We start from the raw sequence: 14,594 nt of genomic DNA, 5'->3' as shown, positions 1-14,594 counted from the left end.
GTCTCTGCCTTCCCGTATTTTAAGTGTGTGCCACCATGTCTGGCTTTTTATGTGGGTTCTGAGACTGAACTCAGGTCCACGTGTGGGCACGGTTTACTTGCACACTTACCGACCGAGCTATTCCCACACCACCTGCCACCAAATTGTAAATTTAATGTATCAGACAATGATGCATAACGTGCCGGCGGGATGTGGCTTTTGTATGGTATGATCAGGCAATGCTATCTCTTGAGAGATGAAGACACAGGAGCCATGTCTGTGACCATGGAGCCATTGAAAGGGAGACCTGAGACGAAGCCGTCCATCTCTGCCTTGTTGGTTCCTGTAAATGGTTTCCCTTCCCCTTCGGAAATGCAAACATTTACTGTCCCAGGTTTATGGTGACAAGCTGAATGGGAGTATGCTAAATTTCTTTGCCTTTCGGTCCTGGCACTTGCAAAAGCAAAGTGAGTTCCTCTTGAGAACAGTTGCTTTATTTGCTTTGGGGGTGACTTTCCATCTCATGCAAAACAGAGCCTTTCTTTTGGGCCTGCAGTTAAGGAAACACTATTCTGCAATAATAAAACCATTTTGAATTTTGGCAACAATCACAGGCAGTTCTGGAAATCGTGCATGCGCTAGTTAAACCTTAGTAAAAATCTCTTCCCCCCTGGAGCCCCTTTCTAGAAACATAGTCACAGCAATGTAGCTACACTAAGATCTTAGATCTTTTAGGTTTATTCCAATTTACCATTTGTATACAGGACCCAGTTAAACAGAGGAGGGCAAATAACAGCTCTTTTAAGTCACTAATTCATGGGGAGTGGTGTATTTTTATATGTAATTTCCTGAATACAAAAATTCCTCCCACATAAAGACTCTTAAGACATAAGTGAGTCTTAAGGTGGCATGGTTAATTCAGAAACGAGATGCATATACCACAACGTTCATTATTCTAAAGTGTTTATTTTGAGCAAAGGATTCTGGTTATCTCAGTCTTTCGCTTGAACTTGGCAGCCTCTATCGAAAGGGCCCTTCCCCACTGCTTGGGGTGGGTGGAGATGTGGATGGGTGGACTTCGATAAGATAGCAGCTCTGGTTTTACTACTTTCATTAATTTTGAGCTGAGCTTGTGGTACTCAGCAGGGAAAAAAGGGACCATTGTTTCTATGAACTGTACGAAGGAGAGGGAAGGAGGAAGCATTACAATGATTTCTCAACTTTTTCTTGAAAGACGCTCTTGTGGTCCAACTTCCTCTCAGGCCGCCTTTCTGTGTCCAGTTTGACTGATACACAGCCTTCCTGGGTTAGCAGTTTGTGGAGTGATAGAGAAGGATTCTTCCCTAGACATCAGTAGGTAAATCAGGAAAGTTAGGGCTTTCCCTGCCAACAAGTGATGGTACTGATTTTTTTTAAAAAGGTTTATTTTATAATTTTATGTGCATGGTGTCTTGCCTGCATATATGACTGTGTGAGGGTGTCGGATCCTCTTGAACTGGAGTTACAGACAGCTATGAGCTGTCATGTGGGTACTGGGAATTGAACCTGGGTCCTCTGGAAAAGGAGCCAGTGCTCTTAACCCTTGAGCCATCTCTTCAGGTCCCGGTATTGATTTTTTAAATGATGGAGCCTTGGAGTTTTGCTCTGTGTGAGGATGTGAAGTAAGGTCTTCTATATCAGGAAAGGAGAAAAAAATCGACTAAATGTTTTATTTCTGAGTTCCTAAATATATCTTGCTCTTCAGAGGGGCATCAGTAGTACCTCTGCCAGAAGACAATCATCAGTCAGGAAATCGGACCTATCGTGTCAGCAGCCCCTCTGAGGTGAGGCCGGGACACAGAACCGACCAAAGATGCTCTGGCACCACACAGACTTTGACTTTGTTCCATCATGGGTCTGGTCTTTTTGAACAACTGGCTTGACCTTCCATGAAACTAATGTACAAATACCTATTCCCACCCAGGTATCTGGCACTTCATAGCTTTCATGTGTTAACTATTTCTGCTCTCTGGACAAAGACAACTTTAGCCACTTCCAACACGGAAGTTCTACTCATTCTAGAATACACATTCATGCCATCTCCCACTTGAGTTTCCTTTTCATCCACTGAGTTTTTGAGTACCGGCTGTGGTTAGGTGATGGGAACTAAGGAGTGAAAGCGACTGGAGCCTGGCCTTGCCTCTAGTCAAAAACACAAAAGTAAAACCCAAACACAACCTGATGACGTCATCCACAGACCCAGAACCCGGAAGGAGACCACAGCAGCCGCACTGGATTCCATTTCAGGTGAGTTTGGTTTGATAGGGTCTGGGACCTGCAGGTTTCTCTGCTTTGAAGGCAGCCAATGTGAATGACTGACAGCTGTCGGGAGCGGGACCAGGGACAAGTATTTGGGGTTACATGCATATGAGCTATGTGAGTGTACACTTAGACGCCACCAGAGGTAGGTTAGGGTGCTGGAAAATTGGAAAGAACCAGGGGGTGCAGAACCTGCCCCACTTTGTGGCACATCAATATTTGGAAATAGGAAGTAGTAACAAAGGGTTGGATATGTCCCTTAGCACCCCCCCAATGACATTATTTGTAGTTAATTAAGATTTTTTTTTGTTGTTAAGATGGGGTCTCAGTCTATAGTTCAGGCTAGCCTCCAACTCAGGATCCTTCTGCCTCAACCTCCTAAGTGCCGGGTTCACTGGCATACACTACCATGTACTATCTTGCCTCTGCTAATCCTTTGGAAAATCATTATCCAGCAACAGACATTTTACACTATGACAAAGTAAGTGTGGGAGTGCCGGACTTTACCTGTAGCATTTGGGTGACTGAGAAGGCAGACGATTGGATTTGAGGCCGGCTTGGGCTACATAACAAGACTCCATCAACTCTGTAGTCACCAACTGCTATTTGGTTTTCCTTTTAATCAATTCAGAGCTGTGACCAGTAAACAATCCTTTCCTCGGTACTTACTCTACAAAAGATTCAAACTCATGAATCTTCAGTTTTGTTAAACATTTCAACATAGTCTTGAACAGTAAAATTACGTCAACGTTTTCATCTGGACCGAACCTCTGAAACTGTAAGTTAGCCTCCCAACTAAATGTTTTCTGTATAAGAAAAAAAAAATTGAAGTCTGTATCAGTCACTCAATGACATTTTAAATTATAATTCACAAGACTACACTAAATCATTAATAAATACAATGCCTTAAATGTCACGAATGTTTAAAGTATTAAAAAACTTGCCCATGAACTTATCTAAAAGTATACTTTGTATTTTATTCAGTTCATCAAGTTTATACTTAATTGTGAAAATTATCTTGTAGGGAAAATTCTTGCTTTTTCAAGAGTGTTGGTATTACTTTCTTAAGTACATTTTCTCAGAGTAATCAGGCAATCAGGATTGCGTTTTCTTCCCATATACATGGTCGAACAGGGGCTCTGTAAACTTAAAAAGGGCCCACCATTTGCATCTATGTTCATAAGATCACCTAACTCTTGTCCTCTTCAGTTCTGCAAGCTCCCGAAAGCTACCCAACCAACTGACCCAAATCAACGAATCTGTTCACTGTCAACATCACTCTGGAGTCCTCTATACCTCTTCTTGTGCACAGTGATCACTTATAGTTGTGCCCAGAAGCCACGTATTGGTCTCCATGATGAAAACCCCAGGGTATAACTTGAGGATGGGTGGTTGAGAACCAGTGACTGGTCAAGGCAGGGCCAAGGATGTGAGCTAACATAGCGCATCACAGAAGTAAAGGGAAAGCGGATTCCACGGAAAGCGTCATTAGGATCTGCGATGGACATGTATTGAGGAAGTTTATAGGGCCCGGGCTGAAGTATAATCATTAGCTATGATCAGTGGAATTTCCAGGGCACGGTGTGGAGAACTGAGTGCGTGGACATCCGGATATTAAGAGTGAAGGAGGGGTGTGGAGCTGGAAGGACAGTTTCCCAGCAGCGCCAAACTTGGGTGGGGCTGGCACATGACAGGCAAGTGCTCTACCACTGAGTCACAGCTTCAGCCCCTCATTTTGATTTCTAATCAGGACACAAAAGTCGGTTTGAGCTCAAGTCAGACCACATCTGACCGTGGAGAGGGGAGCTGGGCACACAATTCCAAGCTACTGGCAACTGTTAGCTACTGAGAGACAGGGAGGGGGAGGAGGAGGGGGAGGAATGGGAGAGGGAATGGGGAGGGGGAGGGAGTTTTCTCTAAGAGTTTAGCCCCCGATGAGTTTACTACACTCCAGTGGAAGACTATACACCCAAGGACATTGGGGTAGCACAAATTGCTTTTGAAAGATGAAAAAAAAAAAGAAAAAAAAGGAACACAAAGTTGGGTGTGGGAACTGGGGAGGATTTGGGAGGGGGTGAATATGATCAAAACATTGAAACTCCCAAAGAACTAATAAAACAAAATCATAAAGAACAAGAGAAACAAGCCAGGAGGCAGCCAAACCATTCCAAATTAGAGACCATGCTCATTCTGTACTTCATTTTCATTTTTAAAAAGATGGGTGTTTATTGAGAGTTGACTCCTGTTTGCGTTTTGCTGTTATTTGCTAGAGTTTAAAAACTCAGGGGAGGGTTGGTGATGCTTTATCCCAGAGGATGAGGAGGCAGCAGGAACCCACACAGAAAAGATTGACCTGGAATAAGGTAGGCCTCACCCGGACAGACTGAAGGTAGGAGGGCTGATACAGGTGTGGGTGAGCTGTGGGCCTGTGTAGGGTAGGAGGTTGTGGCTACCCAGCCTCGAGGCCCAAATGTGGCCAGCACTCAAAGGGACAGATAGGGGTGAGGAGGCCAATGCCTCCTGAAATGTGCCTGCACTCCCTCAAGGGGACAGTTCATAGTAATTAATCACTGACCAGAGAAGAAACCCCGATTCTCAGGGAAAGAAGTCAGGCCAAAGGCTTCCATAGGTACCAGAACAGTCACTGGCAGCTCTTACTAGAAACAGGGTTCTTGGTCTTCCCGGCTTTTCAAAATATAAATATTTATAATCAGTTTTCTCCACCTCTTTCCACGCTCACGGCTTCCTCATTCTTCTGCACTGAGCACAAGCTTCTCTGAGAAGTCCTGCCCCCTTCCTTCCTGGCATACAGTGACCCCCTAAGGGCTCTAGTAACCTCTTTCATCTCTCCCTCCCTGTGGTACAATCTGCACTCCATTTTGAGGGTGACTCAAAGTTCTCTATCCCAGGGGACTGTATTAGCCCAGCGAGGAATACAAAGGCTGTTTACTTCTGTATCCGGGTCAGCAGAGCACAAGGCTTAGGTAGCTAGTGTGCAGGAAACGGGAAGTCTACGTTCATGTACTGTTAACTCAAAATAACCAGGAGGCCTGCAGCTCGAGGCTGTGTTTACACTTTCAGTTCCTACAGAACAACCTATAGCACAAGTAAGAAAGCAAAGGAAACAATTCTTCGGAGTTTTTTTAATTTTATTTTATAATAAATACTTCAGTTTCATCCAATCAGAGAAAGCCAACTAATAAATGCATGCCCCCCCCCGTAACACCGGGCTGTCACCAATCACATTACTTTTTTTTCTTGCTTTCTTTTTTCTTTTAATTTCAGCCAATAAAACCTCACGGCCAAACTGGGGAATGTAGCTCAGGTGGTAGAGTGCTTGCTAGTCCTGGCTACATTGTGAGCTGGTGCTAGCCGGAGGTACATGAGCTCCTGCCTCAAAACCAAAACCATCACCAAGAACAAAATCCTCACTGCTCATCTTCTGGTTCAAAGTGTAGCCCAATTCGCAACTTCTTCTAGGCTCCCAATAGAGTTTGTTGAAATGATATTTTCCAAGGTTTACTTTTAAAAATGTCAAGTGCACATGTGGAGGAAGAGTACTCAAGAACTCTATTTGCAAACTGAAATTCTGCACTTGAAATCCATTGCGGGGGTTTCAGGAGGCCGACATACATTCTAATCCATGCAAAATATAAGAAATGTTTAATGCATATTTGTTGAGTGAATAAGAATTTCAACTCTCAAGTTGGAATTTTAATTTCTTTAGGGAAAAGAAACACACTTTGGCTCACCCACTCAGAACGATTTAGAGATATTGTCCAAATGTTAAAAATGTTTATTTAGACAAGTAAGTTCAGAGTTTCCAAACAATGTAATTTAAATGAAATATTAGGGTTCATTCAAACTTTGAAAACTGTTTTATAGGGAAAACAGCCGTCACGTGACTAGGGTAGCTCCGGGATGATTTATAACTACAAAATCCAGCATCTGACTCCTACAGTTTCATGCTGTTAAAGGTTTCCAGGTGCATCTTCTCTTAGACCTGACCCTCAGGTATAAAAAATGCGATGCCAATTTCCGAGCAAAACCTTCTTCATTTGCAGGCATTTAAAACAAACACGTAGTACCAATGAATTAGCTGCCACCTTTTTTTTTAGAGAGAAAGTCATTTGCGAGCACATGAAGATTAGTATCGTCCAGTAGGCAAATATTTTTCCATGTGCCACCCAAAGCAAACAAATGAAAGCAGAAGCGTCGAGGACAATGATAAAATATCTCCAGATTTAAAGCTACAGGGTCCTCCCACCCTCCAGCTCCCTCTGTGCTTTTCATCAGAAAGATCTGTTTCTTGATCTGTCCCGGCCGAGACTAGCAAGAGAAGGGTGCTTTCCTTTACATCGTGAGGCAACTGACTCCTCCGACTCTCCCATTCTTTACTCTCAGACCATTATAAAACAACAACAACAAAAAGCCTGTACAGAAAACATTTGCTTGTTTGTTGATTGTGGATATTAAGAAATGCAAGGAAGTCCACACGATCAATGTACAGACCTGTTCTCTCTCATGGAAATTTCAATTTTTGCTTATTTCTTGTGTGTGTGTGTGTGTGTGTGTGTGTGTGTGTGTGTGTGTGTGTGTGCAGTGCACGTATGTGTGTGCACATATAGAGGCCAGAGGTCAATGTTGGGAGATCTCCTCTATCACTTTCCACCTTGTTATTTGAGGTAGGCCCTTTCGGTGACCTTAGAGCTTGATATTTTGGCTAGATTGAGGGCCAGTCAGCTCCTGGGGACCACTTATGCCTGCACACTCCGGTACCCCATCTATGCACACCCCAGTACCCCTCCTGTGTCTTCTGTACTGGGGTTACAGTTGTGTGTTGCTGTACCAACTTTCACACGAATGCTGGGGACCACAACACAGAGCCGCACGCTTGTGAAGCAAGCTCTTCGCTCACTGAGTCAGCCCTTCAGCCCTGGAAATTTCAATTTCTAATGGAATAGCCTTCTGAACAACTAAAACATCCCAATGATGGTCAGCCATAGGCAATGTATCGCCGAAAGAGGCACAGCATGGCAGTGTCTTAGAAATGCTTGTAGGTTCTTTGTGTTTGGGAGCGAGTATGATCAGTGATCCTGTGGTAAGACAAGTGATGGGTCTATGCTGACATGGAGCGGCACATTACAGACAGCTGCCATCTTGAAGTTTTAGGGCAGGCTGATTCAAAAAGTGCATCCTTTGGCCAAACGATATGTTTTTCTTTTTATGAGAAAATTTAGTAGTCATATCAAGATTTGTCAGTTCACGGCTCTGTTTGGGTATGGCTGAAAAGAACAACTAAAAACATCAGTTCTTCCAAGTACTTTTACAGGTACCCACACACAGGACACCAGCGCCCCCCCAACTCTCCCATAATATCAACTCTCTCATAATGCCTTTGGGCCCTACAATCTCGCCATCTTGAAATTCTTTCCTGTTATCCAGAATTTCTGACTCTAAGAGGTGTTGAGCTAGGGTTCAGTCCACTCCTTCCTGTTCTATTGGTGAGGAAGGGCTACACTCTCCTGTCATTTCCCCCTTGACCGCATGCAGCCTGGATGTAAGGTTATTCAAGAAGAATTTGGTAACTTTACTGAGAACAGAGTTTTTGCATTTGTGAAAAGAACAATCAATTTTTAGAAGGCAAACCTGTAACTGACCGAGGGGAACGTGCGTCAAAATACTAGTTTACTCAACTTGAAGGCTTATCAATTATACACCTTATTTTGTATCCCTCCAACATTGTGGTGCATTATATGGGCTTATATATTAGGTACCGACAGTACCACAGCCCACAGATCACACAAGATCAGCAATGGCAGCAATAAAAACTGGGTTGAAAGTGTTTAAATTAAAATCCATAGATGCATACAAACATGAGTGGGTAATTTAGTCTAAAGACTCCAGCAGATGGCAACATTAAAAAAATGGCAATGTTTAGGATATGGAAAATGTTCACTTGAAAGAAATTAATACAACACTGGAAACAAGCTCGGCAAATTTGTAAAGTGGGAGCAGCGAGCGCAAGAGTTTCCGAAAGACAGTGGCTCATTTAGGTGATGAGTGCCAGATGCCAGGTGGAACTGAGCAGAGACAAAAGTGCTCTGATTAGCTTCAGGGGAGGAGGAGAAAAGAGTTGGGCCCTAGAGGTGAGAGAGCAAACACAGCCTTCCAGACCTGGCTATGCCCCAAAAGCTTATCCTGGCCCAGCTAACTGTGCTCTCTAACGAGGTGGCCCGAGCTGCTTTCTGGGAGGATCTCCCCAGTCTGTGGATGGTGACCTAGCAGCATCCACATGGCTGAGTCCCTCAGTATGAGGGCTGATGCTCTGAAATACAGTCGTGGACCACAGTCGGGACAGTTGGGCTGTGTTTCTGTGAGTTAAACACTAAGTCCTGAATCACACAGTGAAAAGGGGCCCTGAACGTCAGAGAAGATCAGCAGACAGCTGTAGAGATCCCTCAGATTATCAACAAATTAAAAGTGTGTCTTAAGCAGCAATGCCATTTCCTTTAGGGAGAAAGGAGTATTATATATGCTGCAGGGGGAGTGTACCTACCTATGGATGGATACACCCTTGCATCCAAAGTCCATTTCCCTTTCCCCACGATAACTAATTAGAGTGTTCCTAACTAATTCTTTATTGTGTGCAACACACACACACACACACACACACAAACACACACACACACACACACACACACACACGGGGGTGGGGGTGCGAGGAGGAAAGAGAATATGGATTATACTGGGAGCTATATTTATGTGAGTACAAGCTAGGTGCCATCTATTTTTACTGAACTGTATGTAGTCTTGCTTCCTGGCTCTGAAGCCTCAGTAAAGTCTACCTTTTGTTCTAACGAGCATCTTATACCATGTTAAACATTATCCTCACTCTGAGCTTGAGCTCATCATTTTCTGGAGGAGAAAAGAAGCTAATGTACTCGACAGTCTAATAAAAGCCAAGTGATTCCCAGACACTGGGGACTGAGGGGACTGAGCTCACAGCAGAAAGAATCAGAGACTCCAGGTCAGTGGACCTGGGTTTTGGTATTGAGTCTGGGCTCACATCCGGTTAGCCAAACCATAAACTCTAGTGAGCCTGTTTCCTTGTCTTTGAGTTGGGGGATATTGAACCAAATGGTCTCTAAAGACCTGCTGGGACCGAACATTCTAGAATGAGATCTGGGTTCAGAAGAGAGCACAGTCATTTGGGGATAGGGTGACAAAAGTTTCCACAGCAGAAGTGGGAGAGCGGGTTCATTTTCTGCCAAGTCTGTTTTCTGATTACCAAACGACAGGTAAGAATTGCAGAGTCCAGAGTGCAGAAATGGCTCATGTAGACTTTGAATGGTCCTATGACCCCCACTCTTATCTGTTTGGAATTGATTCTTCCTGATATTTTCTGTTAGGTGTTCCCGTAATCATTCATTTATTAAAATGAAACTATTTGTCTTCAATAAAAATTCTAGAATTCAAGACTGTCATGACTATCAAGACTATCACATGGACACCTGTCTGCTTCGAGTCAGTGTCAAGTGTCACAGGACACCTATAAATGTTTATTTAACTGGTACTTCCTGATATGATTGATTGTTTCTGGACACAACAAAAGTCCCTGTATTCAACCATGACACCTCCTCTTTTGTTTTTCATTTCCAATCAACGGCAACACTTGTAATCTCATCCTACATCACAGGAGCCCACCCACTTCTTGCCTCTATTCAACTAGAAAGTCAACAGCATCTTGGTGTGTGTGTGTGTGCGCGCGCACGCGCACACGCATGGAGGCCAGAAGACAACCCCAAGTGTCTTTCCTTAGGTGCCATCAACCTACTTTTTCAGACAAGGTCTCTCAATGGTCTGGAACTCCCAAGTACACTAGACTGGCCGACCAGCAAGTCCCAGGGATCTGTCCGTCTCTTCCTCCTCATCACTGGGAATACAAGTGCACAACACCATATCCTACCTGTTTTTTAAAAGTGAGTTATGGGACTTGGACTCATGTCCTGTGCTTTTAAGACAGGCACTTTGCCAACTGGGCCATCCCCTCAATCTCGCCAATGTCTCACCAGATGTCTTCTTGCTTCTTACATTCCATCCATTTGCATATCTTAGTACACCCCAGTTTAAAACCTTGACAGTTTCTCACTGACCAATACTGTCTTTTACCCAGAATGTGCTTCGAGATAAGCAGGGATTTTGGGGTGTGTTGGTAACCTATACTTTGGGATGGAGATTAAATTACATCCTCTGGAGATGGCTAGCAAGAACGTGATCGGCAGGCTGCAACCCAGAGGCGGCTTGCACGCTTTGTTCACTGCTTTATCTCCAATCAGCACAAAGGACTTTATGAAGTAGAAACGGATATGAGCAGTTGTTTTGCTTTGGTGACACGAGCGTGGCCCCTGGCTGGCAGCAGTGTGGGGCTGCTTCCACACCTCCTTGGTGGTGGCTTCGGAGCCTGTGTCTTTCTTAGCAGCTCTCAGTACTTATTTCTGAAAAATGCCCCAGCGAGAGTATCTAGTTCAAAGGACTCTCACTGCTTAAACTCTTTGACGAGCCCAACCCCTCATCAAGAGGGGCCCCATTTGTCCCCAGGTGAACCTTCTATACAACATGCTAGTGGAGAAATCAAACAGGCAGGAGGGAATTCATGAGTGCTCAGAACAGGATCTGTGTTTATGCCTACTCTTACTCCATGTAGGAATGCAAGGCTGAACCTTATCTAAGACGAAGTGTTGAGGCCAAAGGAAGGAGCTGTTTCCCACCACACAGCTCTAAAGACCAGAACATCCATCGAGAACAACTAAGAACTCTGAAATCTTGGATCGCCTGCAGAGGTCAGTTTATGGCATCTGTCCTACAAGGCCAAGCTCCCAGTGTGCTGTCCATGTTTACTGGACACATCCTGCCAGCTTGGTATATTCGGGAATTTGGGCATAGTTTCTCTTACTACTTACTCCTATGAGACTGTCTGGGCCCATGCTAATCACCTTTATATTCCTAACACTTGGCATAGGGCTTGCTCAATAAACAAGAACAAACAAACAAAACATTTAGTGTTATTCAGCAATACTAGCAAAATAACCAACAGTCAAGCAAAGAAGCAAAACTCCAAACTCAAACTGATTTTTATAGTTGCTAGGTTCACCAACTCAGAATGCACCCTCCACAGTCAAAATATAATGATATTCTTCTTAAAAACCCAACCAAGGGGCTGGAGAGATGGCTCAGAGGTTAAGAGCACTGGCTGCTCTTCCAAAGGACCGAGTTCAATTTCCAGCACCCACATGGCAGTTCACAACTGTCTGTGACTCCAATGCCAGGGGAATCCTCACACAGACATCCATGTAGACAAAACCCCAATGTACATAATAAATAAATAAAATCTTAAAAAAAAAACCCAACCAAACTAAAACATGAAGAATATGCAAAACACCAAAAGTGAGACCATGTCCCTCTCTTTTAAATGCTACAAAGGCCAACTTATTGTGAAAGCCCTTTACGGAAAGGAGGATCAAGAAAGGGTCACTTTTCTGAGCTCTTGAGCCACCCCATGTTGCCATTTTTCTCTAGTCTCCACACTTACCACAGCCAACCGGCAGGAAAGTCAGGTTGGCTTTCTCAAGAAATGCCTTTACTTTCCTTCCTCACACTGGAGCCTTGGCACCCTTGGCACAGATGCAAACCTGGAGTCATTACTAGAAGCATTTAAAACTATCCCCGGGCAGGTATTTGAGTAGGAAATTTCATGATAAGGAAATATATGTCGTTAGAAACACAGGGAAGTCCCTTGTGTTCAAGCTTGACAGTTCCTGCTAGTTCATGGTGTGGCTTTACAAAGGGGTGAAAGTGAGGTGAGCTGAGACACTTCAAGCTTGACAGCCCTTTCCCTCTCCCCTTCCATCCCAGACTCAAAATGCTGCTCTGGTGTAGAGGCCTCATACGGTTCCAGAAAACTGAGGTCACCGAAGCTAATGGTCAGATACATCAAGCATGGCCTTGTGCAGACTTCGCCCGGAAGTAGTCACTGTCCTGGTGTTATACAGGGTAGGAGACTGGAATCCAGGGCATCAGGTGAGACTCAGCAGGCATGATCCTTCGTTCAGTGCAGTCTCTTCTGGGACAGCCAGTCCCAGACGCTCTTCTGCGACTCAAGCAAGAATCGAGGTGGAACAAATGTTTCATGATAGAGGAAAATGCACTCCCCCATGTTCTTTCCAAGGGCTTACAGAAGTGGGGGGGGGGCAGGAGTAGGCAGAGGGAGCTAAGGGGGACAGCACATCCACCGTGCACATGGTACCCTGTGTGGAGTGACTGAGATGGTTCCTGATGGATGGATGGATGATGTGTGTCCTGCTTAGACACACCCACCTTTGGTGGTCTTGTAAAGCGCTCTTGTGGTAAATCCACTAGCTTTGGGTCTATCTGGCTCTCACTGAGGGGGTTGAAGGATGGTGTCTGTCAAGTGTCTCAATTTGGTAATTTCACCCCTCCCAAACTACTCGGCTTTTTTTTTTTTTCCTTGATCACATAAAATTAACACTCCTTTTGCCGCCATTAAATCCTGGAATGAAGGTGGGGTATTATTAAAACAACCCTCTAGCTCGCTCCACCCCAGTGAGCTGTGACTTTGCTACCTTCCGGTTTTCAGGTGCACCTCCCCAGAGCCACTGCTTAGGCCTTGGCTTTGGCATCAGGAAACACTGGCCTTTCCCCTCTGGAGACAGCAAGCATCTCACACGGCAAAACCTGAACTCAGAGGGGGCCTGGGAATCAGGCCTCCACTGGTGGCCTGGAGTGGGCTTGGCCTGGGCCGTGACAGATCTCTGAAGCTTTTATTGTATCCACACGTAGAACACTTGGCTCTCTTTACCAAAACCAAATCTTAGTGCCAACCATAAAACTTGTCCTGTCAAGTTTCAAGGGGAACAGAGACAAACTGCATTCTGTCAACCAAATCTTGACTGTCTGGTCAATTATTTCTGTTTTATGATTCTCTTTAGAAGTGACTAGAGCATTAAATGCATTTTGTGACCTGCCAGGGAGTTAGCAAGCCAGGATTAAAATTCAGGTCGCCTTAGCTTTAAAGGGGAGTTCTCTCAGCTACCTCACCTTGCCCGTCAGGGGTAGAAAAATCACCAGGAAGCCATTCTTGGAAGGGACTGCTCTGAAGTACCTGTCACTGCACAATAGTTTTGGGTCAGAGACCCAGGCTTGTGCATATCCTCGAACCTTTCCCTTAGCTGTTTTGGGGTTTTGCTTACCTACAGTGAGAGGGGTTGAGGCCCCTGAATACCCCTTCTGGTCACGATTCTATCACCTGTGGACATTTGTGAAGCCTCAGCGGAGTTACTTAAGAAAGATGTAAAGCTCAGGCATATGACCACATAATGTGTCATGCTTTTAATCTGAGAACTTAGGAGACAGAGGCAGGTGGGCCTCTGTGAGTTCTGGGCCACCCTGATCTACATAACAAGTCTCAGGCCAGTCAGGAATATCCAGCAAGACCTCTCAAGTACAAAAAAAAAATTTAATAAATAAGTAAAATAAAATAAACAAGACTTAAAAAAAAAGATGTGAGGAAATTTGAGATAATAATAGAAGTATTCTTTTCAACTCTGTACTTCTCCTGGCTCCCTGTCCTTCTCCACTAAGCTTCTTTGATAATGCAAGCATCCAGTTTCTCCCAAGTCCAAGGCTGAGCTGCTTCAGTAGTGTGTGTGTGTGTGTGTGTGTGTGTGTGTGTGTGTGTGTGCACATACAGAGAAATTAAAGCATGTGCTCTTAAAGGACACAGTCCTATGCAATGTTTTTCTTTAAACACAAGCATTCTTAAGGCTTTTTAGCATAATAGTGTGAGCTGTGAGACACTGCGGTGCCTGCCACTGTGGCAGAACACAGCCAGTGTTACATGGTAGTTTCCAGTCAGGTCTAGGAATCAAGGCTGATCCAGCACTCAGCAGCCATGTCCTTTGCCTGACCCTGGCTAACAAATCTGGCTCTCAGCTTCCTTACCTGTAAGGTGGAATTCTACCTTAGCTACAGGCACCAGGAGTTGGTGAGTGATGTGAAGTGTGGGGTTGATCCATACGGCAGGCTTTGAAAACGGCCACAAGTGTCCACCTCTCCTTGAATCCAAGGATTTTTTTTTTTTTTTCCAGAGCTGAGGACCGAACCCAGGGCCTTGCGCTTGCCAGGCAAGCGCTCTACCACTGAGCTAAAGCCCCAACCCGCAATTTTTTTTTTTTAATGTGACTTTGTAGCTTCTCCCATTAAGAAGTGAGGTCTGTTTCCCCATCCCCTGAATTAGA

General features: G+C 44.5%; 1 protein-coding gene across 1 annotated transcript in view; it reads right to left on the bottom strand.

Moving 5' to 3' along the window:
- CUNH4orf19 (chromosome unknown C4orf19 homolog) overlaps nt 1-14,594 on the bottom strand; it is an 80,224-nt gene that overhangs the window by 60,222 nt on the left and 5,408 nt on the right. The window lies entirely within an intron of this gene.

This window comes from Peromyscus californicus, unplaced genomic scaffold, assembly GCF_007827085.1.
Source record: "Peromyscus californicus insignis strain IS unplaced genomic scaffold, ASM782708v3 Scaffold_13__1_contigs__length_99412109, whole genome shotgun sequence".
In the NCBI taxonomy this organism is placed as follows: Eukaryota; Metazoa; Chordata; class Mammalia; order Rodentia; family Cricetidae; genus Peromyscus; species Peromyscus californicus.
Note: the sequence above shows the minus strand (reverse complement) of the source record. Positions and strands in the feature narration are given on the sequence as shown.